This window comes from Fringilla coelebs (assembly GCF_963513975.1).
Source record: "Fringilla coelebs genome assembly, chromosome: 1".
NCBI classification, from domain to species: domain Eukaryota; kingdom Metazoa; phylum Chordata; class Aves; order Passeriformes; family Fringillidae; genus Fringilla; species Fringilla coelebs.
The window spans coordinates 2,292,400-2,306,631 of record NC_140028.1 but is presented as its reverse complement, the minus strand read 5'-3'; positions in this window follow the sequence as shown (position 1 = coordinate 2,306,631).

Below are 14,232 nucleotides of genomic sequence, written 5' to 3'. Positions count from 1 at the left end.
TATTTCCTCCAGGGATGTTAGAGGGAGCAATTATCACCTCCAGAACAACAGCATATCCTGATGTTTAATGTTTTCCTGCTCACAGCATGGTTGGATTTGTTCTCTAGCCTTTGTGTGATGTCCTGCAGGATTCTGCATTCCCCTGCTCACGGTGCAGACTGAAATTGGATGATCCCTCAGTTCCCTTCCAACACAAACCTTTCCATGATTCCTTGTTCTTGTGTGCCCAGGAAGGAAGGTAGAGCAGGATTTGTTGTGCAGAGCATGTTGGTCACACAAGGAGACGAGGGCAGACTCCTGAATGTGGCAGAGTGAATTTTGATTCGAGCAACAAAGATTAAAAAAAGCTCCAAGTTCAGATCCCCATCCCTAGCTCAGGAACGTCCAACCACATCACATCACTGTGAGTGTCCCACTCCAAAGAGCTGAATTAGGGAGCAACATTCCTGCTGCAGCTCCTGATATCCCCTGTCAGCACCTCCTTTTCTCTTCCCTTTCTCCCACGATGGTGACAGTGCTGCAGTTATTGAAGGAAACATCAGGATCCATGGATTGAGCTTCCAGACCCTCACTTTTATTTTGGGCTTTGTCATTGCCAGTGGGGTGACCTTAGGCAAGTTTTGGCTGCTCTGATCCTCAGTGTCCCAGCGAATCTAAAGGGATTATTGACACTAAATTTGTTTTTCTTGTATCTCTCTGTCCCACAGGGTAATGACTTTATCAGTTACCAGCCCTCCCAACACCTGCTCCCTCCTCAAGTGCAAGACGTCTTTCCCCTCAAATTATCTGTCTTCCCTCACAAATTATCTCCCCAATTAACACCACAAAGATAACTCAAAGCAGTTTTGCTCCCATCTCTCCTTGTGTTCAAGCCTCCTGCTTCCATTTCACGCCTGATTTGGGGGCTCTGTTCCTGAGAGCTCAGTGGTGTTTTCCAGATGCATCTGGTGGTTCCGTAAAAAATATTCCTTCCCCTTGTGAGCCAAAGTCCTGAAAATGCTTCGGGACAAGTTATTGAGGAATTCTAAATCAGACCAGCTATGATTTCATGACCCTGAACAGCTGACCCATAATTAATATTCCTATCAGAAAATTTTTCAGATGGATTCCTTCAGGAGCAGAGGTCACAAAGAGCGAGAGGATCCAAACCCACAAAACTTCTTCCTTCAGAATTATTTCTCCTTTCCTCTCTATATTATATATCCTGGCTCCATTAAAGGTATTCCAGAATGGTTCCCAGATATGTGTCTCCAGTGGCCCTATATTCCACTTTTTATTTGCTCTCTCAATTTCTCTCCAGTGGGTTTGGGATGACCCCCATCATGTATTTCATTCAAATTCCAGGAAAATTCAAGGAGAATTGCACTTTTAACTGCCCTGTCAAATGTGATCTTACTGTGCAATGCCATCTAATCCATGGCTTTTGTATATTCGGGAATTCCAGAAATATTTTATCTCAAGATGAAACAGAGTTCGTCTGTTTTGATCAGACATGAGAGAGATATGGAGCAGGATGAGTTTTCCACCTGTCCATTCTTAGAGGTTAAACACTTAACATAAAAGAGCAAAAGCCAAAGCACAAATAATGGTGAAAAACCCAGCTGGATAATTTCCAAATATTCCTGGTTTTACACTTTATGGTAGAAACATCACAGAAGGGTTTGGGTTAGGAGGGACCTTAAAGATCACCCAGTTCCACCCCCCTGACATGGGCAGGGACATCTTCCACTATCCCAGGCTGCTTCAAGCCCCATCCAACCTGGCCTTGAACATTTCCAGGGATGAGGCATCCACAATTTCTCTGGGGAAACTGTTTCAGGACCTCACCACCCTTACAGGCAAGAATTCCTTCCTAATATCCAATCCAGAGCTACTCTCAGTTTTAAAGTCAATTTCAAACACTTCTATTGAGTGTCTTAATTTTCAGGAGCATTGGCAGGAGCAGCTCTGCTAAAATATTCATAGGGGAACATTTTCCCACAAGGGAATTGCCTGGATTTACCCTGGAGATTCCCCAGGATGAGTTATGCTTACCCAGCCCATAAGAAGCAGCAGGCTGGGATTTTCCAACCTGCTCCAGTTGGAACTCCACATGGAGTTCACATGGCTACACTCAAAGCCCAGGCTCTTTTCTCTTCAGGAGGGGGCTCCTGAATTTTTTTCTATGTTGATTCCATCGGGGGAAAATGAAATTTTTCATAAAGTCATGGAATTATTAAGGTTGGAAAAGACTTTTGAGATCATCAAGTCCAGCTATCAGCCCAGCACGATGTTCACCATCAATGCTATACCCATGTTTTTTGAACATTCTTGGAGGTGGTGATGGGATGAATTCCACAGTGTTTGTGATAATTTGCTTTCCAGCTGTCCTCCCCTCTTGGACACATTTCCCCTGTGACCTCTGCAAGTGCACCACAAATATTGTCCCAGACTGGCAATAATTGGAAGGCAAAGGGAGGGAGAAGAGGTTAAATCCATGCAAAAGGAAATGGAGAAGGTGGAAACTCCCTGACATTTGGAGCAAAAATCCTAGAATCAGCAATCTTGAAGGTTGGAAAAGACCTCTGAGATCATCAAGTCCACCTCAGGGTTCCAGCTCCTACCCAGCTCCTGCCTCTTGTGTTTCCTTGGATTTCCTCCCTGGTGAGATCCCTGCTGCTCCTGTTGGCTGCATGAAGATAAAACCAGAGGCTGTGTAACCTGGAAAGCGCTTTCCAAATGTTTTTCTGCCCTGTTGGAGGGTGAGAAAGCTCCCACCCCGTGGGAGCAATCACTGTGTGCATTCAGAAAAGCCTGTGCTGAGAGCAGCAATCCCCAAGGAGATTCCAAGGGAAAACAGGATCTGTGGGAGTGCAATCAGCCACTGCAAAGTGCCTTTTCCTGCAGGACTCAGGCAGCTCCTATCAATTCCTGGTGTGAAATCAGTGCTGGGGAAAACTCAGGGACAGGATTTCCCTGCAGTGCCTTTGCAGGAGGATCTTGGTCTCATGGTGGGTCACAGGACTCATCCCTTTGGGACAAAGATGTTCCTTCAGGCTGTCCTGCCCCAGCAGGGATGTCCTGGCACAGCATCCATGGGGCCCTGCAGGACCTTTCCACTCTTTCCCATCACCATCCACGTGCTCAGCATCCCGAATCTCTGTGGTCTCTCAACCAGAACCAAAAGCAAGTTGCTTTTCCAGCTCCATCAGCTCCTCTGCATGAACCAGGCATGAGGAACAGCTCAGGGGTTTCTCTGCCATCTGAGAAGACACATATTTTTCCTAAAGTCGGTGATTTTACATCTCTCAGGGCAGGCATAGGGGATTTGTGCGGTGCATTTATTGTCTGTTGATTCTGTGAACCCTAAAACTGAGATGGGAAAGAGAATCGTGCTCATTTTTATATAAATGTATCCACATATCAGGCAAAATGACACCATCATGGACCAGATAACCTCCAGCAGTCCTTTCCAACCTCACCCACTCTGTGATTCTGTGATTCTGTGATTCTGTTATCATGCCCCATCTCTCTGGGCCTTGGATCATTCTCCCTTCATTAATACCTGCTTTAATTAATACCTTCTGCCTGAAAAGCACTGGCTCCTACCTCCAAAGCCAAAATGTTTCTGGCTTACACTGATGATTTAGGGGGGAGGTTCCAAGCTCCAGCTTTAAAAGCCACTTGGGGACTGCAAGAAAAGCAACAGAAATCATCTGGGACGAGTTCTGGACCAAAATTCCCACCAGAGCCTGAACTGCTTCTGCTGCATATCCTTCCAACAGCAGGCATTCCCTTAAGTAAAACCCCAAAGAGTTCTGGTGAAAAAAATTGACCTGGAAATTCAGGAAAAAGTGGGAGAAATTCAAACTGTTTTTTCCTCTTTGAGCCACACTCTAATTTTCTCATTCTGACCCAAAGGGGATCAATTCTTGAAGCATTTAAGAGCAGTGGGAATCAGAGCTGTTCCAGCCATTCCCATGTGCTTCAGGAGATCACAGGAAACCTCCAGTCCAGATCTTCAGACCTTTTCACCAGCAGGAGTTAAGAAGATAAATATTTTATAGGTTTTAGGCTGATCTTTTTACTCAGGGATTTAAGGAATATTTGCCACAAAAAAAATGCAAGCAAAATTTTCAGTGGAATCTAATCCTCCCTGGCCTTCTCTGGGTGAAAAAAAAAGAAAATAAAAAATCCTGGCTGGAGAGATATCCACAAACATTAGTTATCCAAAAAAAAGAAAAATCGGACTTTATTACATTTTGTAACTTTCTTCGAAATATTTTGGCAAATTTGCCGCTTTCCAGACATGGAAAATGTCCATCTGAATAGCACACACAGCTAACTAAACCTGGCTTGATAAAAATGCTGATGACAAGTGAAAAATGCCACATGCTTTGCCAGAAGAAATAATTAAATCCATGGATGCAACCAAGATGAGCCATGGCTAAGAAGGCAAAAGAAGGAAAAAAAAAGAAATTTTGGTAGCTGGGGAAAAATAGAATTTCATAAAGGCTGAGCCTTCAAACATTCCCTTGGTCTGATCCTTCCACGAGGCCACATTAATGAGCTGTTTCTTGGGCAGGACAAGAGGTCTAAAACAGAAGGAAAACCAATGGAGGAGCTGTTCCACTTTGTTCTGCTCCATCATGATGTGGGAAAAAAAAAAAAAAACAAACCCTAAACTTTGGGTTTTCTTAAATTAATCGAGGCTTTCCAACAGCTTCATTCAGAATATCATTGAAATAAAGAACAGGCATCTTTCACTTAAACATGAATACCCAGGGGAGAGAAAGCAAAATTTTCCATAGTTCTGAGTGTCTCCATTGGCAATTCCCACCCCTGAGGTGCTGCGTGGAGGATCCCTCAGCAGGTGGGATCTCCAGGACCTTCAGGAATCTCAAGTTTTTGGTTGGTCTGGAATAGGAAAGGGTCCAGAACCCTTTTGTGGGCAGCTTTGGGCACCCCAGTAATTAAAAAAAGGCATAAAGATATTAGGAATCATCCAAAGGAGGGACACAAAGGTGGTGATGGGTCTGGAGATGGGTGGTGATGAGGAGAGGTTGGGGTTCCTTGGTTTGTTCAGCCCGGGGAAGATTCTGAGGGGGGACCTGGAGCTTCGGCATGAGGAGGAGGGCAGGCACTGATCTCCTCTGTCAGGTGACAGTGACAGAGCCAGAGGGAATGGCCTCAAGTTGTGTCAGGGGAGGTGTTGGAACCCTGGTTGCTGCTGAGAATTTTAGACTTTCTGTTCTGCCAGGAACTGACCCCTGAGAGAACACTGCATTTGACCTGAGGCCATGGAGAAGGATGCCAAAATTGAACCACAGAACTAAGATTAAGAGTATAGTTTGGATAGGAGTGTGTAATACCACAGGGTGGAAAACTTAAAAGTTTAAGGTTTTAGAAAACAGTAATATATATAAAGTAAGATGGAGGTTTTAGGATGGAGGCTTGTCCTTCTTCTTCACCTTCTTCTTCACCTTCTTCTTTACCTTCTTCTCCGCGTTTTTGGGTGGTTTTGTGAAATTGGATAAAAAAGTCTGCATTTCAGGCCACAGGTGGTTGGTTATTGGGTTAAAAGAAAAAATAATTTAGGTGTCATTTCTTAATTGGACAGTTTGCCCTGAAAAGAGCTTTTAGAAAGAGAGATGGGGCTCCATTTTTAGTTTGTTAGAGTGAAGTGCTGCAGAACTCAGGGTTTGTGAGACTGTAACTGAGATCAGAACTAATAAACATCTGAGTCCAAACAAGAAATACCATCTAGCACATTTAATCCTGACCCTGGCAAAAAGAAGATAAGACACCACAGGGAGGTTTAGCAGGATTTTAGGAAAAGGTTCTTCTCCCAGAGGGTAGTCAGGCACTGGAAAGGCATGGCCCCAAGGAATGGCCATGGCTCCAAGCCTACGGAGCTCAAGGAATGTTTGAACAACGTTGTCGGGCAAAGGGTGGAATTTTTGGACATCTCCTGGAGATGGAGACTGTCCTGGAGCTCACCTGGACAGAGTTTGGGCAAGGCCATGTGCTCCTAAAGGAAGAGGGATAAAGGAAAATTCCTTTCATCCATGGAAGTGTTCCAGGACAGGTTGGATGGAGCTCGGAGCAACCTGGTCTAGTGGAAGGTGTCCCTGCTCATGGCAGGGTGTTGGAACAAGATGATCTTGAAGGTCCCTTCCACCCAAAGCAGTCTCTGATTCCCTGAAAAAAACCAAAAAAACAAAACCCAAACCAAATCAAAATAAACCCCACTAGGGATAAAATATAACAAATAAATTAATATATAAACCAAGAGTTAAGATTTATAATCCTGGAAAAGGAGGTTTAAAGAATCATATTAATTAAAAAAAAATCTATGAATCCAAGTCCCTTCCTTAATTCCTTGCTGAAAATAAATGAATTTACTTCTTGTTTCCATTTGTTTTCCACACAAAAGAGGGAAAACAAAGGCTTCCCGAGCCTTTATGATGAATTGAATGCAGTTAGAGCTGGCAAGGTATTTACAAGTTGTGCTTAATAGAAAGGTTTATCAAGGCAGGGTAATTACCAGACAGTTTGGGGGCCTGAAAACAGTGTGTTATTAAAAAAAAAAAAAAAAAAGTAGAAAAACAAGTAGAGGAGGAAATAAAAGAGAATTCGCAGGGAAATATGTAAAAGCAAGCAGCCTGCAAGCTGAACTGGTGCCTCAGCTCTCTTTACACACAGCAAAAAGCAAATTATGACAGGGCAGGGCAGGCAAGGAAAACAAGAAATACCTGGATTAGTGGGAATAAATAACTGCAATAAAAGGTCAGGAGGTGTGAAGGATGTCCCTGTCCATTGTTCAAGGGGGTATTTCATCAGGGATGCCAGGGGCAGGTGAGATCATGGAATAAAATGTTTTGGGTTGGAAGGGACCTTAAAAAGGATCTCATCCCAACCCCTGCTATGGGCAGGGAACTCCACTGGACCAGGTTGCTCCAAGCCCCACCCAGCCTATCCTTGAGTACTTCCAGGAGTGGAAATTGGGGAAATCTTCTACTTTCCCTGTGAAACCTCTAAGGAGCAATGTCAGAAGGGGCTCATGACCCAGATGGACACTTTGATCCAGCTGGGAATGGTTGTTCTCCCCTTCCCAAGCAGCAGGAGCCCCACAGCTTCCCCAGGTAGTTCTCTCCTAAGTCTAATCAGTCTGACTGCTAAAAATAACTGCTGCTTATCCACGCTCAAATCATTCCAGCAATTAATAGAAAATTAATTCAAGGCAGGCAGCGATGCCCCTGAGAGCAAACGACCTTGCTTTGTGCAGGGAAGACAAATTAGCCAAGGTCCATCCAATGTGAGCCACCAAAATGGGAGGAACGGGATGTTCCCAACCTCCTGACTGTTTTTATCCACACAGAATTTGTGGATCACACGGGAGGAAGAGCTCCCATTACCATTCCTATTATTCCCTGGCAAGCAATTATATCATCCTTGATATTTTTTTGGGATCCTGGACATTTGTTTTGATTTTTTTTATTTCCTTTCTATTTTTTCTTCACCTGTGGATGCTGTTCCTACAGTTCCATAAGGCTTAACCTGGTCTATGGAAATCTGGTTAATGCAACTCCAGCCCTGTCCATCCCTCTGTCCATCCCCCTGTCTGCCCATGGATCTGACTGGGCATGACCCTGCCCAGATTCAAGCAAAATAAATTAGGAGAAAACTCTCAAAGCTCTAGAAATAATCTCATTAAATTCATGAAAATTGGTCAAAAAGAGGAGAAACCTCAAAATGAAGGGTTCCACAAAAGCTCCTCGAACACTCCTAGAAGCAGCAGCCAGGTGGACAGCAGGAAAATCCATCCCCAAATGATGCCTTTTGTTCAGCAAAAGAGGAAGGAATCCTGGGGAGGAGCCCAAGGGCAGGGGAAAAACCAGAGAACTGGGAGCTAAGAGGGTTGAAAATTGGAAATTCAGCTTCATTCATTCATTCAGAAAATTTCGGGTTGAAGGAGATGATTCTCTCCCTCTACTCTGCTCTGGTGAGATCCCACCTGGAATTCTGCATCCAGCTCTGGGCTCCAGCAGCAGAAGGATGTGGAGATTCTGGAGCAGGTCCAGAGGATGCCATGGAGATGCTCCAAGGGCTGGAGCCCCTCTGCTCTGGAGCCAGGCTGGGAGAGCTGGGAATGTCCAGCCTGGAGAAGAGGAGGATCCAGGGAGATCTCAGAGCCTCTTCCAGGGCCCAAAGGGGCTCCAGGAGAGCTGGAGAAGGATTTGGGACAAGTGGTGGAGGGACACAACAAGGGAGAATGGCTTCAATCTGCCAGAGGGCAGGGATAGATGGGATATAGGGCAGGAATTCTTCCCTGTGAGGGTGAGGAGATCCTGGAATGGAATTCTCAGAGAAGCTGTGGCTGCCCCTGGACCCCTAAAAGTGTCCAGGGCAAGGTTGGAGAGGGGTTGGAGCAACCTGTGATAATGGAATGTGTCCCTGTCCATGGCAGAGGTTGGAATGAGATGATCTTTAAGGTCTCTTCCAACCCAAACCCATTCCATGACTCAATGAAAATTGCACCCCTTTGGCTGTGCCCAATCTGCAGAGACTGTAAATCCATCTCCTCCATTTCCCTCCTATCAGGTTTGTTTAATCCTAGACACATTCCTGGCCAGGCTTTGGCATCCCAATTTTTGCTGGAGAAACTGACAAGGCAGCTATTAATTCCAAGCACAGTGCTGGCTGTGCTATCAATTCCAAAACCTCTGGGCTCGGGATCTGTGACACCTTGGAAAAGGTCACAGCTGAGCAGGAAGTGCAATTTGTAAAGGTCAGGCAGGGGAAGGGATCCTTGACTCCTGCCTGGGCAGCTGAGAGGGATGACTTCATTCCAGCATCGAAATCAAAAGTGGAACTGCTAGGACCAGCTTTGAATCTCACCACAGGATTTTGGTTTTCCTTTTATGTTTCCATTTATTGTTAAGAATCTAACAAAACAAAACCATTTGCAAGGTGGTGCCTATTTAGTAGCCAAGCTCCTGTAAATCAGTAAAGATTTAGCCAAAAAATGGAGCTGGGAATCCAATTCGTTCAATCAAATTCAGGATTGGCTTTAGGACATGTTGGACAATGCCAAAGTTCTTCTGGCCAGGCTTCCCCTGGGCATATCATGGAATCTTGGAATGGTTTGGATTGGAAGGGATCTTAAAGTTCATCTCATTCCAACCCTCCTGCCATGGGCAACTTCCACTGTCTCAGGCTGATCCAAGCCCCATCCAACCTGGTCCTGGACATTTCCAGGGATGAGGAAATCACATCTTCTCTGGGCAAACTGCCAGGGCCTCCCCACCCTCAGAGGGAAGAATTCCTGACCAATATTCCATCTAAACCTGCCCTTTATCAGGGGAGCCTTGAAGCCATTCCCCCTTGCACTTTCAAATTAGCAAATTCCTAAAGACTTCAGGCAATTGAGGGTTGATTTTTCCCATCGATTTTCCAGCTAAACAGTTAAACCAGGAGGAAATGACAGATATTAATCAGAATTCCTATTATCTCTCCTGGTTTGTGCAACTCATCTTCTGCTGTCCTAAGCATCAGAGCATTTGATAAAGCAGCTGATGGGGAAAAAAAAAATCAACTTTTTTAATGAAATAGTTTTTGTAAGAAATTGCCAATTCATCAAAATCAAATTGTTTCACGCCGCCGCATCTCTTCGGCCCAATTAGTTTGTAATTAGTTAACACAAAGTGGAACAGTTCTAAGCAGAGGGACAAAGACAAGTGCTATCAGAATTCCTGCCTCTGTAAATAGAGGAGCACCTGCTCCAGGGAAAGGAAATCTGACTTTAAGGGGCTGATCCTGCATCTCCTGCATCTTAATTGCATGTCCCAAGTGGAGACTCACTGGCTTAGATGGACCTTGATCTCTACACCTGGGTTTGATCCCAAATCCCATTCTGGACTTCAAATAACTTTGTTACTTCTTCAGAGCACTTCCACAGAATCCTATTTTCCAACACTTTGTCAAAAACTTCAGAATCAAGCCACAAAAAAAGCCCCGACAAGAATGAACTCTCAAGAAAATAAATCTACGAGATGAGCTCCTTCTGTGCAGAAAATGTTTCCCAAAACCTTGTTAATACTGGGAAAGCACCATCACTTCTGGGGACTGACCAGAAACTAAGGACAGGATGGACGAAAAAGGAGATTTTATAACCTTTGCATGAGGGGGAGACAGCTTAGGAGGACTTCAAAGATGCCATGAGGTTAAGCAAGGAAAAAATTAGAAGGACCAAAGCCCTCCTGAGTCGGGGATGGATCTCTTCTCCCAAGGAATAGGAGAAGAGGAAACAGCCTCAAGTTATCAGGGAAGATTTAGATTGGATGTTAGGGAAAATTTCTTCACCACAAGGACTGGAACAGGCTGCCCAGGGAGTGTCCATCCCTGGAGGGATTTAAAGGATGTGTGGATCTGGCACTTGGGGACATGGGTTTGTTTTGGGAATGGTTGGACTCAAAGATCTCAGAGGTATTCTCCAAACTTAAGGACTCCATGATTCTCTGGGAAAGGAGAGACCAAGAGGACATGGATTGAGGGCAGCTGTGGCCACATGAGGGGCAATGAGGCATGAGGTCCCTGCTGGTCATGTCTGGCCCTAAAACCACCTTTTCTACCAGAGCTGGACAGGACTTGGAGCAACCTGGTCTGGTAGGAGGTGTCCCAGCCCATGGCAGACGTTGGAACTGGATGATCTTGAAGGTCCCTTCCACCTAAATTTTTTCTGTGATTCTGCATTTCCTCCTGCAGCAGCTGCAATGGAAATCTCAGGTTCTTCCCCATCCATATTCTGTGGTTTCTTGTGGGGCCAGGAAAATTAATTTTCCCGATGGAAGGAAAAGTTCATAGACTGGGAAGCAGCAAGGGTGGTTGAGAATCCTGGTTTGAGATCTGTTGTGTGATCCCAGGAAATTCACATTTCCTGCCTGTATTTCCAATATTTTCCCACATTTTTACACAGGAAGATGCAACGCCTGGCAAGGGAAAAGTCAGAAAGTTTTTTGTGAGGGCAGAACAAGCACAGAACATCTTTGTGGTCCCAGCCCAGGCTGCTCTACCAACCCTTCACCCCAACTCCAAAGTGTGGGTGCAGGAAAATGCTCTCCTTTCTCCCTGCAAACAACTCCAGGATGCACCAGGCATCACCAGGAGGAGCTGGCAGGAATCCCACTCTCCGAGTCCTCTGCGAGCAGAAGAGCTCAGCAATTAGCAAAATAACAAAAAAAAAAAAAAAAAAAAAAAAAAAAAAAAAAAAAAAAGAGAGAGAGAGAGTCAAATGCATTTTTGATGCTCTGAAGTTGCTGAGATTTTAAAACAAACAATCTGAGGCTGCTCCCACACTCTGGGAGAGGTTTGGGCTCCAGCCATGTGGCAACAGCACCATCATATGGGAATCTCCAATCCCTGCAGCCCTTGGAATTTTCTCTGTCGACTCCTTGCTCTGCAGACAAGACCAGCACCGTGGTGGGGTTTATTTTCAGCCATGCATTGATTTCATGGTTGTCAACAGGAATGTGTGGGATGTGAAGGTGAACTTTTTCTCCAGGGCTGGTCAGGCTGGCTCTGGACATTGGAAATCCCAAACTGGAATCACTGAATGCTTCACTCATGTGCCCAGACCCTTGGAGAAATACTCAAGGTCAAACAGACTCTTTGCTCATTAAACTTGTATTGCACCCTGGTTGTACCTGTGTGCACCCACAGATCCCAGAAACTGCTTGGGATGCAGGAATTCCAAGCCCTGTATGGTGCTGGAGGAAAAAGAGGCACAAAGAAAGGAAGGCTCGAGCCAAAGGTCCCTGAGAAGTTCAGTGACAGAAAACCAAACCCCTTCTTGCATCCCACCAATGTCCTGCCCTTAATGGCAGCTCCAGTCTCCATTGCTGGGCTCTGGAATTCCAGCAGGAATCCCAGCCTTGCAAACCTGGATATAAATCCTTGGGGAGGGAGTTGGACCATGACATGGAATGGGGTTAAATATCTACAGGTGTTGGAGCTGGAGCATCTCTGCTCTGGCAGCCAAGGGAACCTCTGAAGCTGCTGGAATCATTTTCCCTGCTGCTGCATCAGCATCATTCCTGCCCATCCCAGGACAGAGGAAAGTGGAAAACAGCCAGGAGCTGGGGAAGGCTGAGATAGGGGACATCCTGTGTGTTTTCCATAGAATCATGGAATGGTTTGGATGGGAAAATACCTTCAAGGTCATCTTGTCCAACCCCCTGCCATGGACAGGGACACCTCCCACTAGACCAGGTTGGTTCTGTTGTCCTGTTGTGGCCTTGGACAGTTCCAGAGATGGAACCACAGCTTCTCTGGGCAACCTGTGCCAGGGCCTCACCACCCTCAAAGGAAGAATTCCTTCCCAATATCCAGTCTAAACCAGCTCTTTCATCCATCCATCCATCCATCCATCCATCCATCCATCCATCCATCCATCCATCCATCCATCCATCCATCTCTGGGAGCATCTCTACATCTCCTCCTTTTGAAATCTTTCTCTGCCCTTATCAATCCATCTGTTATCCTGCCTATCCAGTTCCACGCCTCATTTGGGATCCATGCTTCCCACCTCACAGAAAAGTCAGCAATGAGATTTGCCTCACTCCCAGCTGGTGACTTCATCTCATTTATTCCCACCCATTCTGATTTGGGACAGCTGAACATTCCTGAGTCTGTGTTCCCAGCAACAGCCATCAGAAATTCCCACTTGGATGCCTAAAACTGGTCACTAAAACCCCTTCTCTAACATCCCACAGCCTCACAGCCTGGGTAATTTGCAGACAGCACTCCAGGCAGCATCAGCTCTCTGTTAACACCACCCAGGAGTGGAAAAGGCAATAAAATTCCCATTTTAACCACACACAGGGACTTCAGAACATCCTGGAAAGGAGTTACAGGCACAACCATGCTGAGGAAACAACTCAGAGCTCAGAGAAGCTGTGGCTGCCCCATCCCTGGAAGTGTCCAAGGCCAGGCTGGACAGGGTTTAGACCCGGCTTAGACCATGGCAGGGGTGTGGAACAAGATCATCTTGAAGACCCTTCCCACCCAAATAAATCCATGATCCTGTGATTTTAAGATCTCTGCCATCCTACAAGCTTCCCTACAGATGACCAGGAAATTGGAGAAACTTCCTTTTGATATCTCTCTGTCCAGATTTTCCAGGAATCCTCTCACCTTTTTTTTCCTCAAATTTCCAGCTCATGGCTGCTCCTCGATGTGATCCATGACTCCATGGTCTGTACCATGATCCATTTTCCTGACACCAGGCAGGAGCAAATAATCCAGAACCAGGACAGAGCAAATAATCAATCCTGTTTCCCCCTTCCCAAACAGAGAGCTCCAGACCTGTCTCTACCAGGAATCTGCAGTGACAGCAAAAAAAGTATTTAAAAAAAACCCAAAATTCCAAGGGATTTGCAGACATGGTGAGATTTCCAGAGGGAATTGATGGTCTTTTCCATGAAGGCAGATGAATTGGGAATTTTATAACCTCGGGAAAAGAAAACAACACCGCTTGCACCCAGTCCTGTGGATAACTGTGTGTTAATGCACGTGGAATTATAACGGGGTACGTTTGCCATCTTCAGGAGTCGGGCAGGAATTGCACTTCAGTTTCCCAAAACACAGTGAGAATCAACAATTTATGTAAGAATACGGGAATTCCTGGGATCTCACACAGCCTCAGGCAAGCAGGACTGGGGGATGGAGAAGCACTCAGCTGTCAGATTCTCTCACAGCACCACAAGTTTTGAGTTTTTCTGGTTGATGTTAGAAAAACAATAAAAACAATGGTGCTGGGAAAGATGGAAAGAGTTTTTCTTCTTTACCAATGCTTTTTAAAAGAAATATTTAATTGCAGGCCTTGGTGAATTTGATAGGGACTGGTTTTTTTCCCCTTGGCACTGTTCTTCCTTACCACAAAAAGCCAAACCCTACAGGGACAGTCCTGAGGGATTAAAAAATAAAAATAACCTTCAATACCTCTGAATGAGGAAGTCCAGAGCCTAAAAATAATATTGTGGTTTTTTATCCATAAAACTTGGCTATAAATGATATGGTCTGTGAAAATAGGATGAGGCAGAAGCCAATAGGCACAGAAAGAAGGTGTTGGGGTGCTTTTTTAGGTATTTTTTGCACAGGAAAGTGCAAGTGGAAGTGGTTACAATCCCCATGGAGGAATTAGGATTTGTCAAATCATCTCCTGCAACAAAGTCAGGGCAGGAGTTTAAGTCT